The following is an 18,143-nucleotide window of genomic DNA, read 5'->3' on the forward strand; positions in this document are numbered from 1 at the left end:
CCGCGGCGAGGCAGAGCGACGCGCACACACACACACACGCACACATGCACACACGCGCACGCAGAGGCGCACGCACACGCGCCGGGGCTACATAAGGCAGGCGGAGGGGCAGAGGCAGAGGGGCAGAGCGAGGCGCGGCGCCGGGCAGGAGGCGGAGGTGGCGGAGGCGGCGGAAGAGGAGACCATGCCTTTGGGGAAGGCGGCGGCCACTTGACTGGAGCAGCCTCGGCGGCGGCGGCCAAGTAAACAAACAGCCCCCCTACCCCCTCCGAAAAAACCCCCCAAACCAAACCAAAACCCAAACTAAACCCACCCCAGAAGCTGGCGGGCACGCAAGGTAAAGAGCCCCCGGGCGCTCCGGGTCCTTTGTCCTTGTCCTCGGCGTTGCAGCATGTCTGTGTCCTCTTCGCTTCCATCTCCGCATCCCCTTTCCCTCCCCCCACCTCGGTTTGGGGCTCAGGGTGCACCAGCCTGAGGAGCAGGGCCCGGGCGCGGAGCGCGGGCACCCAGAGCCTTGCCGCCGCCGCCCTCGGGTGCTCGGAGAGGCGACCTGGACGCGGTCCTGGCTGTGCTGGGTGGGCACCGGAGATCCTGGCTCTGAAGCCACCAGCCGGCTGGCATCCCGCTTGCATGGCAGCCCTGGCAGATCCTGGGGCTTGGCCCCTTTGAATGAATTGGCTGTCCCTGGAAGAGGCAGGTGTAGGCAGAGCCTGAGGAAGTTTAATCCCCCCCTCCCCCCCGCTTTCTTCTCTGTGAGCTACACTTCTTCTAGGGAAAAGTGGAAGGAGGGGGGGATGCTGTGGGCAGGGTACCATTATTTGTACCGGCCCTGGTTGACTCTTTGCACCATAACTAAAGCAGATGGTGAGGCATTTTGGCATGGCATTAAAGTGGCGGGGGGGGACCTCAAAAACTGGGGTGATTCGGATGAGGCAAAGTGCAGCGGGAGCTACTAGGAGTGTTTGGCTTCTGGTAGGGCTTTTTTGGGAAATGGTCATCCCATTTGATCTGTGATAGTTAAAAAAAAAAAAATAATTGGAGCCTGCTTTCCAGACAGGCTCTTCAGTGTTATGGAGACATTTCAAAGTGGTCCGTTAACAAGAAATGCAGAAAGGCCAGTCCTTTTTAGTAACTGGAGCAGAGAACTTTTCCCTGTTGATCTGTGAAAACTAATGAAAAAATAGTTGTGTGTGTGAGTGTGTGTTTCCCCAATTTGATGGGGGGGGGGGGGAAGAAAAGATTGGGGTTATTTGATTTTGATGTTTAAATCTTCCCACTGGGCAGTAGTTTGGTTTGATTGGAAATCTCCTGTGTGCTTTGTTAGCATCATTATTTTGTTGTGATCACAAAAGAAATCCTAGTTTGGGAGCTATAAACTTAATGCTGAATATTTCGGTAGTCTGTTGCTTTGGTAAGAAGTAGTGAATGTGACTGGGCTGCTATTATTTTTTTTTTTTTTTAATTGTCCCAAGTTGAATGTGCGTTGTTTCAACTGCATTGTTTTATAGATGTTAGTAAGGCATGGTCTCCTGTAGTGCACCCTTTTATGTACGGTTCTGTTAACTTATTATTTTTTTCACATTCATTTGCTGTTTCAATCAAGTGGAATCTCCTTCTTCGGTTTCTGGTACATTTCTCTGTGGTAGCTATGATCCCTCCTCCCCAGGTGTATACGTTGCTGTTTTGTGTCTATTCCAGTGTTACTGTTTACATTATGACATTCCTGTAAATGCACTGAATAATGAAACAAAAGGTGTAAATACAGGTGCTGTTTTGATTGCCGTTGAGACTCTTCTGACTTTGGTTATCTGGATGTGTGAATAAGTATAGATTTCTCTCTGCATCCTCCAGACCAAATACCCAAATCTTTAGACAGAGAATTTAAAGCCAAGGTGTTGGGTAGCGAAGACATTTGTTGAACTGGCCTTCAACTTTTCAGTCACATAATTTAACTGCACACTAATTTTTGTTTTAACAGTCTTCGTCATGGATCAAGGCAAGTTTGTGTGCACAATTAGGCTTGCAAATTACTAATCTCACATTGACTTTGCTTCTCGGTTCCCATCTGAGCATGGTTACCTTGAGAACTGTGGCATTAGCACAGTTAGAGCATGCTCCACTTGGGAGTTCGGGTGTATTCTATTTTTAATGCCACTTAATGAAGAAGCTTCTCACTCTGCAATAAAGGAAGCATAATGGAAGAGCAGAGCAATGATTGGTTATGGATACTGGAAAAGAAAAATTGCAAAGGTAAAAGTGGTATATAGGATATGTAACTTATTCAACTCTTTTTAATATGTTTATAGTTCCTTTTATATCCAATAAGAAATTGGTTCTAACAGAAAGCTGATTGAATAGATGGTTTTAATTTTTTTTTTATTTTGTAGTGTCTGAAAAGAATTAAAAAATGACCTTAAGTTATGAAAGACAAACTGTGGATGGAAAATTGTTGGTATGCGTTGGTGTTGACTTTTTTTTATCTGTACATCTTGATATGTTGTATAATAATTGTCAAAGAAAATTATCCTATTTCAATGATGAAATGTTTAATGATGAAATAACATTATTTTAAGCCATTCTTAAAGCATACCTTTCTTGTAAATTTAGTGCTAATGTCTTGTTGATTTAATGTGTTTTCATTCTATATCATCAATAGCTACATGAAGCAGATGTATAAGGTTTTTATGCATTGTAATACTTAGAAGTTGTTTCAGTTGGTACCACAAATTGTTATTCTCTAATATTTTTACAAGGGGAAACAGCTGTAATCTCTAGTGAGACAAACAGATAGATGGATATCTATCTACACACACACGCGCGCGCGCACACACGAAAATTCCTATAGATTTTGCACAGTGTATATCATTATGCGAGATGTGTCTAGATATTTTTTTTTTTAAATGCTTTTCTTTTTTTAAGGAAATGTTCCATGAATTTCTAGAAAAGATATTCATTGCTTATTTGCAGCAATCAATATATGCAGCACAGAATAAAAAGGCTTGTTCTTGATTTTAAAGATGTCACATATCAAATAACTCCATTCTTCCTTTAGTGTCTGTACATTGGGCTGGATAACTTCTGAGGATCCAATCCTGTAAACCTTTTATTCATGCAGTTTAGTCCTTCTGTTTGTCCTATTGACTGCCTCGGCTGTCTGGGATTTACATAGACTAGTGAGTCCTCTGTAAATGAGCAAATATTTGCAGGATTGTATCCTGGAAAGAAATTTTACATAAAAGCAATAAAAGAAATAGTGTGACCTCCATGAGAAAATTAATACAGTTAATCATGGTTCTCATGGTCAACTTTGTAGGCAAATAATATGTACCTAGCTTTAAAGCTATGAGCCAAGCCATGTTCCCTACTGATCAAGTAACCCCAGGTATATCACTGGGAATATTTGTCTGAATGGGGTAAACAGAATTGGTTTGATACAACAATATCATGGCAAGAATTTCCAGGGGTGTAAGAGGATTTTAAAAGTTCTAAACTAAAATATATTCTTAGTTTTCACCAAGTTTGAGCATATAATGGGTTTTAATTACTTTTGCATAGAATTATGAGGGTTTTTTGTGTGTTTAGGGGGTTTTTTTGGTTTTTGGTATTTTTTTTTTTTTTAAACATACTTATTCTAGAGTCACGTCACATTCTCATAGTGCAGTTTTTCATTCCTTCCAGTCAGTAGGAGCTTTGGAAGTAAAAGGAATGTAGGATCAGGCTCAGTGATTTATGCCAGCACCATAGAGAGGTCCTGGGACAGATCTTCAGCAGCTGTAAGTTGGCATAGCTCCATTGACCTTAGTAGCAATGATTTACTTGATCCTATAATTTGGCCCACTATTTTTTCAATGTACCAGATTTTTTGCCATCCATAGCTGGGTTAAGTAATACATTTCTGTTTGAGTAACGCCATGGATTTCAGTGGGATTGCTTACAGACCAAGGAGAGGAATGATGTAAGAGTTGGAGTTGGAGCAGTGCTGATGGAACTTGGTACATGAACACTACTCCCGGACTGATGGCTTGGTCCAAAGTCCATTGAAGTCAATGGGAGTTTTTTTCTGGCCTAATTTCTTTACAGAAGAGAACTTGTAACTTGTATGATTATTTGAAGGGATTGACATTACTTTTTAAAGTAATTTCTTTTAAAATAATTATTAAGGATTGGCCACTGTAAATGCAATCCAATAAACTTGCAAAATCCTTTTGTCCCTTTTCTCATTCATTTATTGGTTGTGTATTAATAATGGTTGGTGGAGGCAGTAAGCCAAGCAAATGTGTTGTTGTCTGTCGTCTTGAAAAATGAAAGATGCATTAAACAAATCATATGGAATAAATGCCAAAGGTTGTATAAAATCCAGTGGAAAGCATATGTTTCTGAAAGAAGTAGACATGGTATACCAAGACATCTTTGCGTGTGGTACCATGTACCATTTTAGTACCTAAATTGTTTCACGAAGGCTGTTGAATGAATGAAACCTTTTGCGATTTAACAGGTAAGTCTGAATTTCCCATTTTTTTTAAAGGTGGGTAAACCAAGGCATAAAGTATTAAGCAACCTTTTTGAGATAACACAGCTAGTTTGTCGTGAAGTTTGAAAGAGAAAACTATCCCAACAAACAGTCCTGTGCCTTAAGCATTTGATGTCTTCCCATCTAGTTGGTGGTTAAGTTTTTTTGAAGAGCATTTTCTGCTTCAGATAAGCTATTTGGGTGCATTTCAGAGCAGTGGTGAAAGTGGTTTACTTTCAGAAATGAAAACAAATGTATAAACCAATGTGGATTTTTTTTGTATAGTTGATATTTCATTTAACTTTTAAAAATCATCTGTCTACACAGTAAACTAAGCACTTTTTTGCTGTAAGACAAAGAAAAAAACAGTCAATGTGCTTAAGAAATGGTTATTTGTTTTTTCTTGATGGAAATATAGGATGTGTTTCCATTGGCCTACCCTTACAAAAAGCGTGCTAATTCCATATTAAGAAATAGTGCTAGTTAGAATTTTGATACATATCGCTATTGCAGAGTCCATGGTAATGCTAACTGCTGGCCAGCTGGAAAAGTCAACATTTTAATTACGTGTGTGTGTGTGTGTGTGCGCGCGCATATACTTTTCCAGAAGATTAAGAGGCAGGTAACCATTTATATACAGGGTTTCTTGCCAAGACAGCAAGCAATTAATGTGTACATTATGTTCTTGAAGAATACATTTCTATTTGTCTATGGAAGCCAATATTACTTAAATTTACCATTTATAGCTAAACTACTTGTAAGTAATTTGCCTTGGGCTTTCAGTTTTGAGTACCTTCAATTTTAGAGTCCATGTATTAAAACATGTGGTGGATGTAAAGTAGGTAAAATTGTCAACAACTGTCCTCTGCTTATGTCTTCTCTGTAATTCTTTCCATGTTTCTCTTTATCTTTTTTGAAGAAACTAAGAATAATCTCAGCATCATATTGATGCTTAATTGTAACCATGTATGCTCATAAGGTACTTGTGTCAACCAAGGAGAGAAATTATACCTGTGACTGACACTTCTGCAAAACATTTCAGAGGTTCTTCAAAAAATTGTATTAAAACCAGTTTTTTTCTTAATTATACAGCTGTCTTGACTGCTACCGCTTCTTTTTAATTAACAAAATTTCTGGTAATCCATCAGCAATAATCCTCCCATTGCGGCTAAGTGAAAGGACACCTATCTGGGAATCTCATTAAAATTTGTTTATAACTTTTTTTAATTGGTTTGTACATATATCTAGATACAAGCTTGTTAATTATTTAGGTATCTGAAAATGAAGTGCCATATTGTCTTATTTTTGTTTCTGTTTCTAAATTAACTTTTACTAACAAAAAAAGAAAATCTAGGGAGACGGAGAAAGCCAGAGAAAATGGAATAAAATAATCTTTATAGATTTTACAGCAGTTGGGTAACAAAGGGAAGTCTGATCTTACCTGGTCAGTTACCTTCATAATATACATGGTAGAATTTTTAAAATTATTTTAACATATTTTCCTATAAATTTTCAAGCATCTGGGGAGTCTGTCCTGATTTCTGTATAGTGATGCAATACAACACAATTTAACAGAAACGGAGAAAAGCAGCAATGTCTGGGAGTGCATCTATTATCTGGAGAGCTAGTCTTCTACAGCAATTAATTTTTAGTGCTTGTGAGTAAATGTAGATTTCCATATATAATAGTTATACCACAGTTCTCATGGCAAGCTTATTTACCTACTGAATGTGAAGCTGTATGAGATGAAAAGGAAAGTGTGTTTTGGATAACTAAAATACAAAGAGCTGCCCACAAATTGGCACACTATTATTTTGGTGAATAAGACATTTGCTCCTAATCTTCTTCCCGGGCCATGAGTCACCATAAAAAATATATATATAAATAAATAAAGCCATGAGGAAGGTTGGGGGTACCCCTTCCCAAACACCTCATGTTTCCAATGCTTGCAACTTAGTTTTAGGCAATGTATCAACTGCAGGTACTGCATACATATTAAGTGGCAGTAGTTTGGAAATACTTACCTAGCTGGATAAGTTATTTTTTCCTAAACCAGAAATCTACACTTACGAGTCGAGAGAGAGCTTAACTAGTCAGCATGAGAGTATCCAAGGATAAAATATGATCAGTTAAATAAACTGTTTTTTGTTCCTTTCTCACAAAGTCTTTCTGTTTTTATTCTGTTGTTTTCAATCTATGCTGAAACATCCATACCAAATATGTGCATATCCAGTTGCTTTCAGCTTTCTTTTTTATCCCAAGCTTATTGGTCAAACAGCATTGATTGCACTGGATTCATAAAGTCAGCTGAACCAAGCTTACATGCCAAAATTTGGATCCTGTGATCAACAGCATACGTCTAATTAGCTTTTCTCAGTTAACTGCAATGCAAAGATGATGATTTTTTTTTTTGTACATTTGTTTCCTTGCAAGTTGAATTCTTGCTTTTGTTTTTAAAAAGTAAATGTTTTCACAAAACGTTACAAATTTGGATTGTAGACTGTGCAGCAAGGGTATCGCAATTCTTTCAGTCTCGTTGACTTTAATGGGGCTTTTTATGGTGTCATGTTCTAGTGAGCATGAATAAAAAAAATAAAAAAATTGCCCCCTGGCCTTGCGCTAAGAGAATTTGACAAGATGTTTCTGATGAATGAGGCTGCACTCTGTAAACCTCAGTAGCCAGATGCATGATGGCACCTTTGATAGTGTAATTGTTCCCTGTCAGATGAACCTGTATCCTTTTGTTCAGTTGTTCAAGCACTTACCAATCAATGATCCTATTAGAGTGTTACCTGAATAAGGACTTCGGGGTTGATGGCCTTTATATTAAATAGTTCCAGTAACAGGGACTTCTGTTATAGGGATGGAGAACTTCAGCACTGCAACCATTCATTCTTCCAACTTTATTTTAAATGCTTTGCCTTTTAGATGAATGGAAGTAAACAGTTGTTATGTCTTAGACTAATCTTCAACCTTTTAAGGCCACTTTGATCATACACAGTAATTATATTTCTATGTAGAAAAATGATTTTTCACCTGTGAGTGCATATGGCATTTCTAAATTGCCATAGACATAACATTGAAAATAATTGAAAATAGCTTGCCTAATGTATTGGAATATATGTTATGGAATCAAAGGTATTTATGATGTCATAAAAACCTCATGGAAAAACTCATCAACTTGGTCCTCGATAAAGAGTGAAAAAATTTATATCGCATGTCATTATTATGTGAAGTTTTAAAGGATGGAGATTTGACTTTCATGCTCTAGGCTTGTGCTTCTTCTAGGAAAAAATAAGGCCTTCTCACCAATAGAAAAATGCTAAAATAGTTCTATAAAGAGAATAATAGACAGGTAAAATAAGCATCTTAAAGAGCATGATGTCATAACATGTGCTGACATTTTTATTTTCTTCCAAAGTGATATCACTTTAAATACTGTAGACCAGTGCTTCTCAGGCTTTCTAGATTCTTTTCCCCACCCTCCCTTGTTTGATTCAAGGTACTCCTCCTTAACTTTTTTGTGAACTGAGCAGCATCCCATTGCTTTTTGCTTCATGGCATGGGGGTTGGGCAGCAGGGATGATGGAAACAAGCCTGAGCCTGCACTTATCTCCTCACACCTCAGGGCACCTCTCAAAAGGTCTCCTGGTTGGGAATCGCTGATGTAGATCCACAAAATTTAATTTTTCATTCAGGTGTGGCTTTTATTTTTGGTTATCCTTTACTATATTCTGTGGGACAAAGAGTAAGTTGAAATAAACTATTAACCATGTTAAAAATAAACCTGTGTTTATTTGTAAACAAATGTATATTTGCTGCTATAAAATTGTCTGCTATACAAGTGTTAAATGAAATGGAAGGTCATCTGAAACTGGAAATGGAGCCAGAGAATTACATTAGATAGTGAAAAGACAGAAAATTAGCACTTTGGCATTAATAAAGATGAAACAGAGTTGCCAAATTAGCAATTCTGTTACTAGATTGAGAAACTTTTGGGGCTCCTGGCAACAACATGCATGTATTTAAGGATTTTGTATCTGTCTGTTATGCGTCCTTGGTAACTTTGTATAGTGACATTTTTGACAACTTAAGAAAGTCTTCATAGTGAAATCTAGGGTGTGGACAGACATGACAATTAAAACGTTTCTGAGATCTTTGCGACATAAGCCTGTACAGGTGGACCTTTGAAATAAGCCCTTTGAAAAATTCTAAAGGTAACTGAAACATTCTGAATAGTAGCTCTTGAAGTGAGGTCCTATTTTGGAGCTTTTCATTGTTGGTGACATGCAGAAGGACAGCACACATGATTTAAGCTGGGGCTAGGGTTGGAGCTGGGCCTGCTTTTTTTTTTTTTTTTTTTTTTCTGCCAGATTGATGGAACTCCCACTGATGCTGCAGCTGGGCTCTTCAATTACAGTTTCCTCTGTGGGGGAAAAGAGATTTAAGGGATTTGGGAGTCCTTGCTGCCCCTTCACTCCTGCTTACCTCTTTTCTGGTTCTCTCCCTTCCCCTTTTACCTCCCAGTTCTTGTGACGGGAGGAGGAACTGAGTGTAGCAGGTTGCTACAGACTGCTCTCTCAACCCTTGGCTGATGCTAGAGGAGGCTGCAATGTTTTAAGCCATATGTGTGTCCCCTGGCTGAAATGCTTCCTTGTTGAAGTGTTTCCAAATGCGTTTCACTCTAAAAACATTTCAGTTGTTACAACGGTGTTACTTTTTGAGATTTGTATAGTGAATTTTTGCTTTCCAGCATTGGAACACTTAGACTTTGGATTTCTTCTAAAACTGGAGTGTTTAAATTCATCTAGCCCCCATGGCTGCTTAATGGTTCAGGGCTAGTTCACAGGCTGAATTTGACCTCCATGCTGGATCCACTGCATCTTTTGGAGTGGCTGGAATTGGTACCACATATGTTGTGCGGTCCTGCTCTTGCCACTCCACGGCTGTGTTGCGCACAACGCTGGTTAAGGGTTGCGATGCATGTGCCTCTGCTCCATCGTTTTGGGACATGAACTGGAACGGGCACTGTATGATGCACAGAGCCTTCCAGCACACCCTGCATGCTGCCTGCGGGTTAACATTGAGACCCACAGATACCCCTGGGTGCTGGATAACAGGGCTCCATGGGCTGCATCTTTGACAGCCCTACTCTTTAAGAAAAGAGGTGCAGGAATATAGCCTCTCCTCAATCTGTTTCACTTGGCTTGAGAGGCCTGTTAATTCAGAGTGACACTTACTCATTTGCAGAAGACTATGATGGGGTCTGTGCCTCACTGAAGTCCTACTTCAAACACTCAAAAGAGGACTTACATGAGTTGTAAATGTTGTTATGTGAGCCTTTTGAATTCTGCCTTCACTGAACAGCTGGCTCAGATGTTTCTGTATTGGTCTCCAGCCTGATGTGAACATGCTTAAAACTCCTTCAGCAAAAATAGTGACACAATGCTAAATGGAGAAGAGGGACAATCATGTGGTAGTTCCTCACCATGTGGTTCTTTGCAGGTCTATTAAAAAAAAATGCATATACTGTACTGGGCATGTGTGGCCTGATGGAGCAGGGGGAGAAAACTGGGATCACTGACTCCATAGTACGTGTTATGTTCCTGTATGAACACAGACACATTTTTTTATTATTTGCCTTGGCATAACATCTAAGTAGCCTTGGACGCCATTGTGCTAGGTTCTGTACAACACATTATAAAAAGATGGTCCCCACAGCAAAATGTTTATCACTGAGTTAGAAAACAGTAACTGGCAGATGGCAGAAGATGGGGATGTAAAAAGAAAGAATGAAGGAATGTTGGTTGGCATGGTAGGCAGCAACCTCAATATCCCAAAAGCCGAACAAATTAATGTGGTAATGAACGTAAAACATGACACCAGACTATGTTTGTATCTACTCCTTCTGCCCACCCCTTCCAGTACTGGCAGAGCAGTTGTGAGCACAAAATAAGTTGTGGAAAAGCAACCAGTAACAAAGCATTTTACTAGCTTTTAAGTGCTGTTGATGAAGATGTAGGGAGGTGGGAGGGGCATGAAAGGCCTTTATGTCTGCCCAGGTATCCGTAACGTTTGGGCTGTAATTCCCTTAGATACCATCTACTTCCCTTCTAACAGATCGTGTCCCCTGCTGCACTGCTACCATTTCCTGCAATGCAGGAGGAAAATGTGGCAGGCACGTACATCTTTCAAAGACATATATTTCTTTGATGTATTTGTTACTCCTGAGGCATTTTTAGCAGAGAGGGGAACAGGGACCATAAATTGTACTCAATAATACTAATTAGAATTTTTCTTTTTCAGATTATTTCTTGGAGAATGCTATGGTCAAAAAATCATTTCTAACTTTCTGTCCATTTTAATGACGTTTAGTATTCAGAAGATACAAAACCAAGGTGCATTTTTTGTTTTGTTTTGTTTTTAACTTTTTTTTTTATATTTGTGTTGTGTCCTAGATTTTGTTGTTTTTAAGACACTCTACAGCTTCATTAAAAATGTCATTATCGGAAATTGTCAGGAAAAAAGGAAGATGACTTATTTTCCCCCTTTCCCAGCAAATCCTCTTTTTTACAATTATATAATTTCATTAACATAACTTCAAAATTTTGACATTATTCTATTGGTTCAAATCACTTAGCACCAAAGAGAAAAACACAAGGAACAGGTTTTTTTGGTTTTTAGCTTTGCTCTCAACGTAATAAAGTGAACTCTTTGAACTGTAATTGATATAGGTGAAGAATTTTATAGCCAGGGCCCATGGTTTTAAAGTGGCTGACTGATACAAGATAAAAAGAAAGCATAAAGCAACAAATACTTGAAGTGCATTGAAATACTACATTTCTCAGGAACTTTTGCAGTGAGACTTGAAGCTCCTTCACAGTTGTGGTTGCACTGAAGTAGGCACAGTAGAAATCCACATTAAGGAACTATCCTCAAGATTCTGTCGTCTGAATAGGAGGGAGATGGAATAGAAGTAGAATCCTCACTAGACAGATGGGGAACTGAGGCAGAGGGAGGTTGTTTGAGTGTCCAGTAATTTCTTAAACAAGATTTTGCATTTAAAGAACTGCTGAAAAATTTATGTCATTAAGTATCAATGAAGGTCACAGCAACAACTTTTTTTAAATCTCCAGTTATGCCACTTGCAATCAGTGGCTTTACATATTTGCCAGATCGTTCATTTAACAATTACCTCTTTTCCTGTGCTTTATGCGATCTGTTTTTTTAGGCAAGGGCCATCTCCTTTGCAGAGGAGCTGGTTAGAATACATTTCCCTTATTTGACGCTCCACCTTTTTTTTTTTTTTTTTTAAATAGCAAATGGGAAAAAAAAGTTTTGGAGTGATGATGGCTCTGAATTTTTTTTTGTCTGAATCAGTTGCATGCCAATATGACAGAATGCATTAATTTAGTCACAAGACAATATCCTTATAATTGTGCAAATTGCTTTTAAAATTATTTAATTCTATAAATTATTTTGAAATGCAGTTCATTCCATCTTTCAAAGTGCATGACTTCTAGGTCCCCAAGGTTATTTTGGAGGCTGCTTAATATATTAACATGATTTATCTAAAAGTTGAATTTTACTAAAGCAAGTTTATTTCTATCTAATATGTTTGTGTCCACCAAGGAGAAGATCTTGGCATTAAACTTGGAAGGAATTCTTTTAACTCATTCAGATATTCGGTTGAAATTAATCTGTTTAACTCCATAAATTTTTATTTCATTCTTCACATAGATGAGAAATATAAATCCACATTTTAGTACTCAATGAAATTATGTTAATTTATGACACTCTCGTGATAATTCTGTGCCCTGAAATCTCAGTCCATTGATGCAGACTATCTTTTTTTTTTTTTTTTTAATTCCAAATTAATAATATTTACAATAGACACCATGCTGCTCAATTGCCTAGAAATCAGAATAGAAATGGCAAAAATATTGAGAGGCACTTAAAGCACTTCTGTAAAATCAGAGGAGTTTCACATTCTTGTTCTTTGGCTACAGACTCATGTAACGTCTTACCGTGAAATACTGTAATTTCTAGGAGAGAATAGTGAAATAAATAGTGATCGGGTACAGTGTATAATGTCACTGGACTATGCATTGCTGGGTAGTAAGACCTGAATGAAATCATGTAGAGTCTGTTTTTTCTCTTTTTCCTTCTGTTTCACATATATGTTGAATAAACTTGAACTGTGTACTGTAAGATGTAGCTTTTTTTCATTCTTTACATAATATAAATTACAGTGAATATGTTGACGTAGGTTGTGTGACCTGGGGGGGTGGGAAGCACAGTAGGAATCTATTTTAAGGTATGTTGAAAAATGCCTTTCTTCAAAGAAGTAGGGTAAGCACATTTTGTGTTTTACAGATGTGCATACTGAAAAACCCATGTTTACTGACTAGCAGCATCTCACTGGAATATTGTATAGGGATCTTCCAAAACATGCAACATAGACATGCAGATTTTTGAAGGAACAAATCTTGCCTATGATGTGGAAGAGTCAAAACTTATTTTCCTGTAAATTTAACTTTTTTGTTTGCCTTCATTGCTGCCAATGAGATTCCCAGAGAAATCCCTGTATTCAGTTGCCAGTCTGATTTTGATTATTTGTTTTTCAATATTCTGGTTGCTGTTAGTGTCTAAATCAGTATACCTGTGCTGAACAAATTAATCCACTCATTAGTGACATACAGTAATAAAGAGGCGATGGCAGTCATCTGAAAACATGTTAATATGGGAGGAATGGACTAGATTCTAGGTGTGGTTGAGAATCGTTTATTGATCCCAACACGACAATAGCAGCACACCTTACTGACAAATTTCAGTCACCCTTGTTCATACAGAATCATTCATTGTTTCAGTGGGGTTACATAGCAGTTAACATGTGACTCCTTAATAGTAGACACAACTTTAACACACAACTTGTATGGCCTTTGGCCAGGTTTATAACTGTGTATATACATACCTGTTGGGTATTTACAGTGATGGCCTAGAAGAGGTGGGATGAGCTCCTTTATAACATAGCAATCCTAGTCCTGTGAAGGAAAATCTCTGCTTGTTTTACCGAAACATAAGTCTTTAACTCTATTCTTACAGATATAGACTTGAAAATGTTCATTGGTATAAACCAATTACAGGGATTGAAAGAAATGTGCAACTTGGCTCCAGACCTGTAGCATGAGGCTGGCATAACTAAGGTATCCTTGCACCAAGCACATGCGCACCTTTTTTGCTGTAATGTGAATAAAGGAAGCTGACAGTTTCTACAAGAAAATTCTCACTAGCCCTCTGCTAAATCCTTATGCCAGTCCTATACATAGGTATAACAGAACTGTGGTAATCATGGACAGAAATTAACTTAAATATATGAGAACATTTTTGTAAACTTTCCCAAAATGCAAAGGTTGATCAGCTTTATCTGTTGATATCAGTGATGCATGCAGCAACTGTAAGAGGAAGAACCATTCTCGCTCCTCATCCCTGATCCTTACCTTCAGGTGTCAAAGGGAAATTACCTATGCAGACCAGGGACAGGCATTACACACAAAACGGTTGAAGTAATCTGAAATGTATTTAAACCTGTAACAGAACAGATGTTCGTTGTACATGAATCAGTTTGAAAATGATCAAAACCAGTTTGAGAGAAATCTGGTTGAACGTAGTATCAGACTGAACTGATTTGGGTCAAGCCAGTTTATGCAATGTCTGTCTATCCCCTTGCTAGTTTAAGATAAACCAGACACTCCCAGCATGCTCTCTGGGCTGGGCAGAGCTCTACTCTGCTCCAGTGAGCTGGGCTGGCCCCTTCCCTCTGCTTTCTAGCCAGAGCAGGTCCAGAATGTGGCCTACCATTAACCCGTGAGGCAAACTCCTCCCTCTGTTCCCCTCTTTCCTCCTTCTCCCCGCCCCCACAACCCCTTGCTGGCAAACCCTGGGGATTGCAGCTGGGGTTTGCCAGCCCCAGCTGCATTTCCACAGCTTGCTGGCAGCCAGGCAGGGATGGAGGGGGTTTGGCTGCAGTCTCTGTGGCTTGCCTACAGTCAGACAGGGAGGGGATTAATTGCACAGCTGTCCTGGAGTGGCAGAGGGAGTGGTGAAGAGGGCCAAGCTAGTCCCTTGTGTGGAGATCGAAGCCCTGTACCTGTGAGCCCAGAGCTAAGACATGTAGGGCTAGTCTGAGAGGTGGAAAGTTTTGACAAAGACCTGACAATCATCACACATGCTGGAGATGTAATTAAGGGAAGTTGCAGATGGCTACATTCATGGAATTATAAAGCAGAACCTGTAAAAGGTGGGAACAGCTAAACAAAGCCTTTCTGAATGCCTGGCTGTAAGGAGACCTGCCCTCAGGATTAGTCTAACTTAAAATATAAACCAGGAAGACCAGGATTAGTTTTACTAAGTTGTGTATGTTTTATTGGGCTGTATCTTGGCTTGGGTGAAGATTTTTGGTAGTTTCCTGTTTGTATACTTTGCAAACTGCTGTGTTCAATACATGCTTGCATCAGAGAAACGATTTTTTTCTCCATTCCCCACTCCTCAGTCTGACATCAGCTGTCCTCCTCTTTCCCCTGCCAACCCCCTGCTGGTGGCTGGCATCCCCTGTGTTGTGCTAGCCCCGGCTGGTGCCGGGAGAGGTGCTTCAGCAGGGAGGGGTGAGAGCCTCAGAAGGCGTCCCTCTTCCCTTTTCTCTGGTAGTGGCTGGCAGGCATGCTCTGGCATACCCCAGCTTCTGGCTTGAGCCACTGCAGGCATGTGGCTGCATTTCCTGGTTTAACAGAGAATCTCTGTTCAGTTACTAATCAGTTTTAAGCTGTGCAGCTTAGAATAACCTGCAAAGAATGAATCAATTCAGGCTTGCGCTTTTTGAATGTCTGTCCCTAGTTGCAGTGTCCATAGATTTCAGTCTACTGCTCACCAGCCACTGCAGCAGTATGACGTAATGTGAGGTTAAGTTATCACTGCACTGAGTAGGAGTTCGCTAGCAACTACACCAAAACTTTCACCATTGACACACTCTCCTGGGCTCATTTGAGAGCTGCTGCTCCTTTGACGAGTGGCTGCCAGATAGGAGAGTCATCTAGAATAGGCTTCCTGAGATACTAAAAAGATGGAAGCTTGGAGCGCATCAAGGGTTTCTGGTCCAGAGTGTAGGTACAGTAAGTTGACAGTGGAGAAGAATGCTAAAACTTGCACCTTTCTGGGAAAGAGAATATGGCATTTTGTCCAGGAGAGTAGTATTTTATCCAAGGAAGTTTTACGTAGCTGCTCTCTCATTCAGTGAGGTATCTAAAAAAATCCCTTAAAACTTTGGAAGCAAATTGGTGCAGACTACTTAAAGAAATACATGGAGGAGATGATGTAAGTCTCCCACTTGGAAGTTGAAAGACTGTCTTCCCACACTTTCCACAAAAAGGCAATGGCTTAAATGAAGACTAAAAATTATATAAATCTGCATTAAGCTCGCTGTGGAAACGAAACTGAAGTATTACATTTAAGGAGGATAAATCTTTCCAGGCTACTCTAAAATGTTGGATCTTCATAAAATACAGTTTAATGTTGACCTGAATAAAGGTTTTCAAATAGAAGTCAAGTTTTTGCAGTGTTTATTCCCATGTTGTTATTGAAAATAATGGTCATAGTATGGGGAAAAATGACGAGGTAAGTATTAATCCTAATTCAAAACAGTATAATGTCTCATGAGATGCATTTAACTTCCACTACTGTTAGTTAAACTATATGCTCTCCAGAAGGAGACTGTATCCAATAATGGGATGTCAGAAAGTTTGGAAGTATGGTATAAGCATAAGGGAAATTCATAGTGGGATTTGTTTCTCTGTGACATGGTTTATCTTGGGTGGTAGAACACAAAGATGAGGTGAGATTCTGGGGAATTAATTACGTTTGATGTAGGCATGAGTGTTACTGATCTCCATCTATTAGCTCAGTGTTTTCAGTTGTTTGGTATTTTAAGATAATTGTTGTGAAGTAATTGCCTATCTCTTTCTCTGTGGGATTTAGAATATTCTTGGAGTGGTAGAATACCATATGGACCTGTATATTGAAATGGTCAGTGACAGGAAGGGAAAGGGTTTTCTTCTCAAATTGTGTCAAAGCAGCAATGTATTTTAGCACTCTTTGTGTAGAATACCATGAAGATATTTCCTTTTGCAGAAAGGAGATGTGGCTGGGTTTTAAAGGGGGAGGGGAAGGGGGAGTCCCAGTGCTTCCAGAAATCATGTGACTCACTATTCTTAGTCACTGCCATCCTCTGCATGGATATGTTTACAAGGACTATTTTCCAATAAAAATCGTAAGAAAGAAATCGCATCAAATAGGAGTATCATCAGTCTATGGTCATAGTTTCAAACTGGGACCTCTGTACCCAGACACTCCCTTCAAAGAAAGCACAGCCCCAAAACACCTATTTTATCCCAAATATGGACTCCACTACATTTTATCCAAAATATGGAAGACAAATTCTAGGAAAGTGAGGACAGTCAAACTAACATACTATGAACAGCACAGAGTGCTTCAAGGGTGAGGACTGCCTCATGTGGTACAGCAATGCAGAAGATTTCCTAGCCGTGTAAATCTTTATTATTCCACTTTTCCTTTATAACCTGTATCTGTTTTCCTTGAATTCCCTCTTCCCCAGGAACAGTTTTTAGAAGCCAGGATGCCCATTGGGAAGGAGAATAGAACTCTGCAATGCAAACTGATGAACAGGTATCCTTCTCAAAAGTGAATCTAGGAAAACCAAAAAAGGATGACTTTTGAAGTGAAAGCATATTGTCAGAATTGTTTGCACTTTGCAGAAAAAATCAAGCAGAGATTTTTTTTTTTTATATATGAATTTATACCTAATGGTAGATGATGAGGGAAAAATCAACTGAATATACCATCTCAGGAGAGATTTTTTGGAAAACTTTGGGAATGGAAGTGTTTGAATACCAAAAAGTTTGAAGTTAGCTTCATCGTCTACTGATTACCATGTAGACTTTGCATTGAAAATGTACAATAGTACGTGCTATTGATGTAATGAAACAGCTAAAATTATATTAAGGAAATACATTTTCTTTTGTAGTTGGAGACTAAAGAAATCTTGAGAGACATGAGCTTTTTGATGACATGACAGGGAAATGGGAGGAAAAACTCCATACAGTGGACAAACTTAATATTTTTTTTCTTTAGATAACTAATATAATACATTCATCTTTTCATAATTCTCTTTTTTATGCTTTTTCTGTCTGTGCTATGGGAATGTTGACATTGCCCATCTTCTTCCAGATGTTACTGTCAGTATTATGATGCAAGTTTGAACTCTGTTTTTCTCTGTGTCCTTAGCTCTCCCAGGAAGTATATCTGAGCCATTAACTGTTTTAAAACAGTTTTAAAACAGTTATTTCAATCTCATTAAATACAGAATGAGACCTAGAACTGTATGTAGATTTGTTTTTTTTTTCCCCACATGTATGTATATCTGTTACTAGTGCCCTTCATTCTCTTTTTCTCTCTTACCGTTTAAAAAAAAAAAAAAACCCAACGAAGTGATGGGGTGGTGGGAAGACAAAAGTTTATTATAATAATGTCCCAGGGTAAACAGTTTTCTCATATTTCATTT

The 18,143-nt window shown here is 38.9% G+C and overlaps 1 protein-coding gene and 1 long non-coding RNA gene across 17 annotated transcripts in view; one reads left to right on the plus strand and one right to left on the minus strand.

The window, feature by feature from the left end:
- LOC109312049 overlaps window positions 1–527 on the minus strand; it is a 5,442-nt gene extending 4,915 nt beyond the window's left edge. The window contains exon 1 of the long non-coding RNA XR_002101701.1: window positions 314–527. This is a non-coding gene — a long non-coding RNA (uncharacterized LOC109312049). The remainder of the gene's footprint in view (window positions 1–313) is intronic.
- Window positions 31–18,143, plus strand: part of ARPP21 (cAMP regulated phosphoprotein 21) — a 186,752-nt gene continuing 168,639 nt past the window's right edge. For 7 of the 16 annotated variants that reach the window (XM_019537974.1, XM_019538019.1, XM_019537995.1 and 4 more), the window contains exon 1: window positions 32–337. The gene's annotated coding sequence lies outside the window, so the exon portion shown is untranslated. Of the gene's footprint in view, window positions 338–18,143 lie in introns of all 16 variants that reach the window. The other 9 variants (XM_019538053.1, XM_019538070.1, XM_019538093.1 and 6 more) reach the window with 4 other exon arrangements.

The sequence above is a fragment of the Crocodylus porosus genome, unplaced genomic scaffold (genome assembly GCF_001723895.1).
Source record: "Crocodylus porosus isolate Cpor-Errol unplaced genomic scaffold, CroPor_comp1, whole genome shotgun sequence".
Lineage (NCBI taxonomy): Eukaryota > Metazoa > Chordata > Crocodylia > Crocodylidae > Crocodylus > Crocodylus porosus.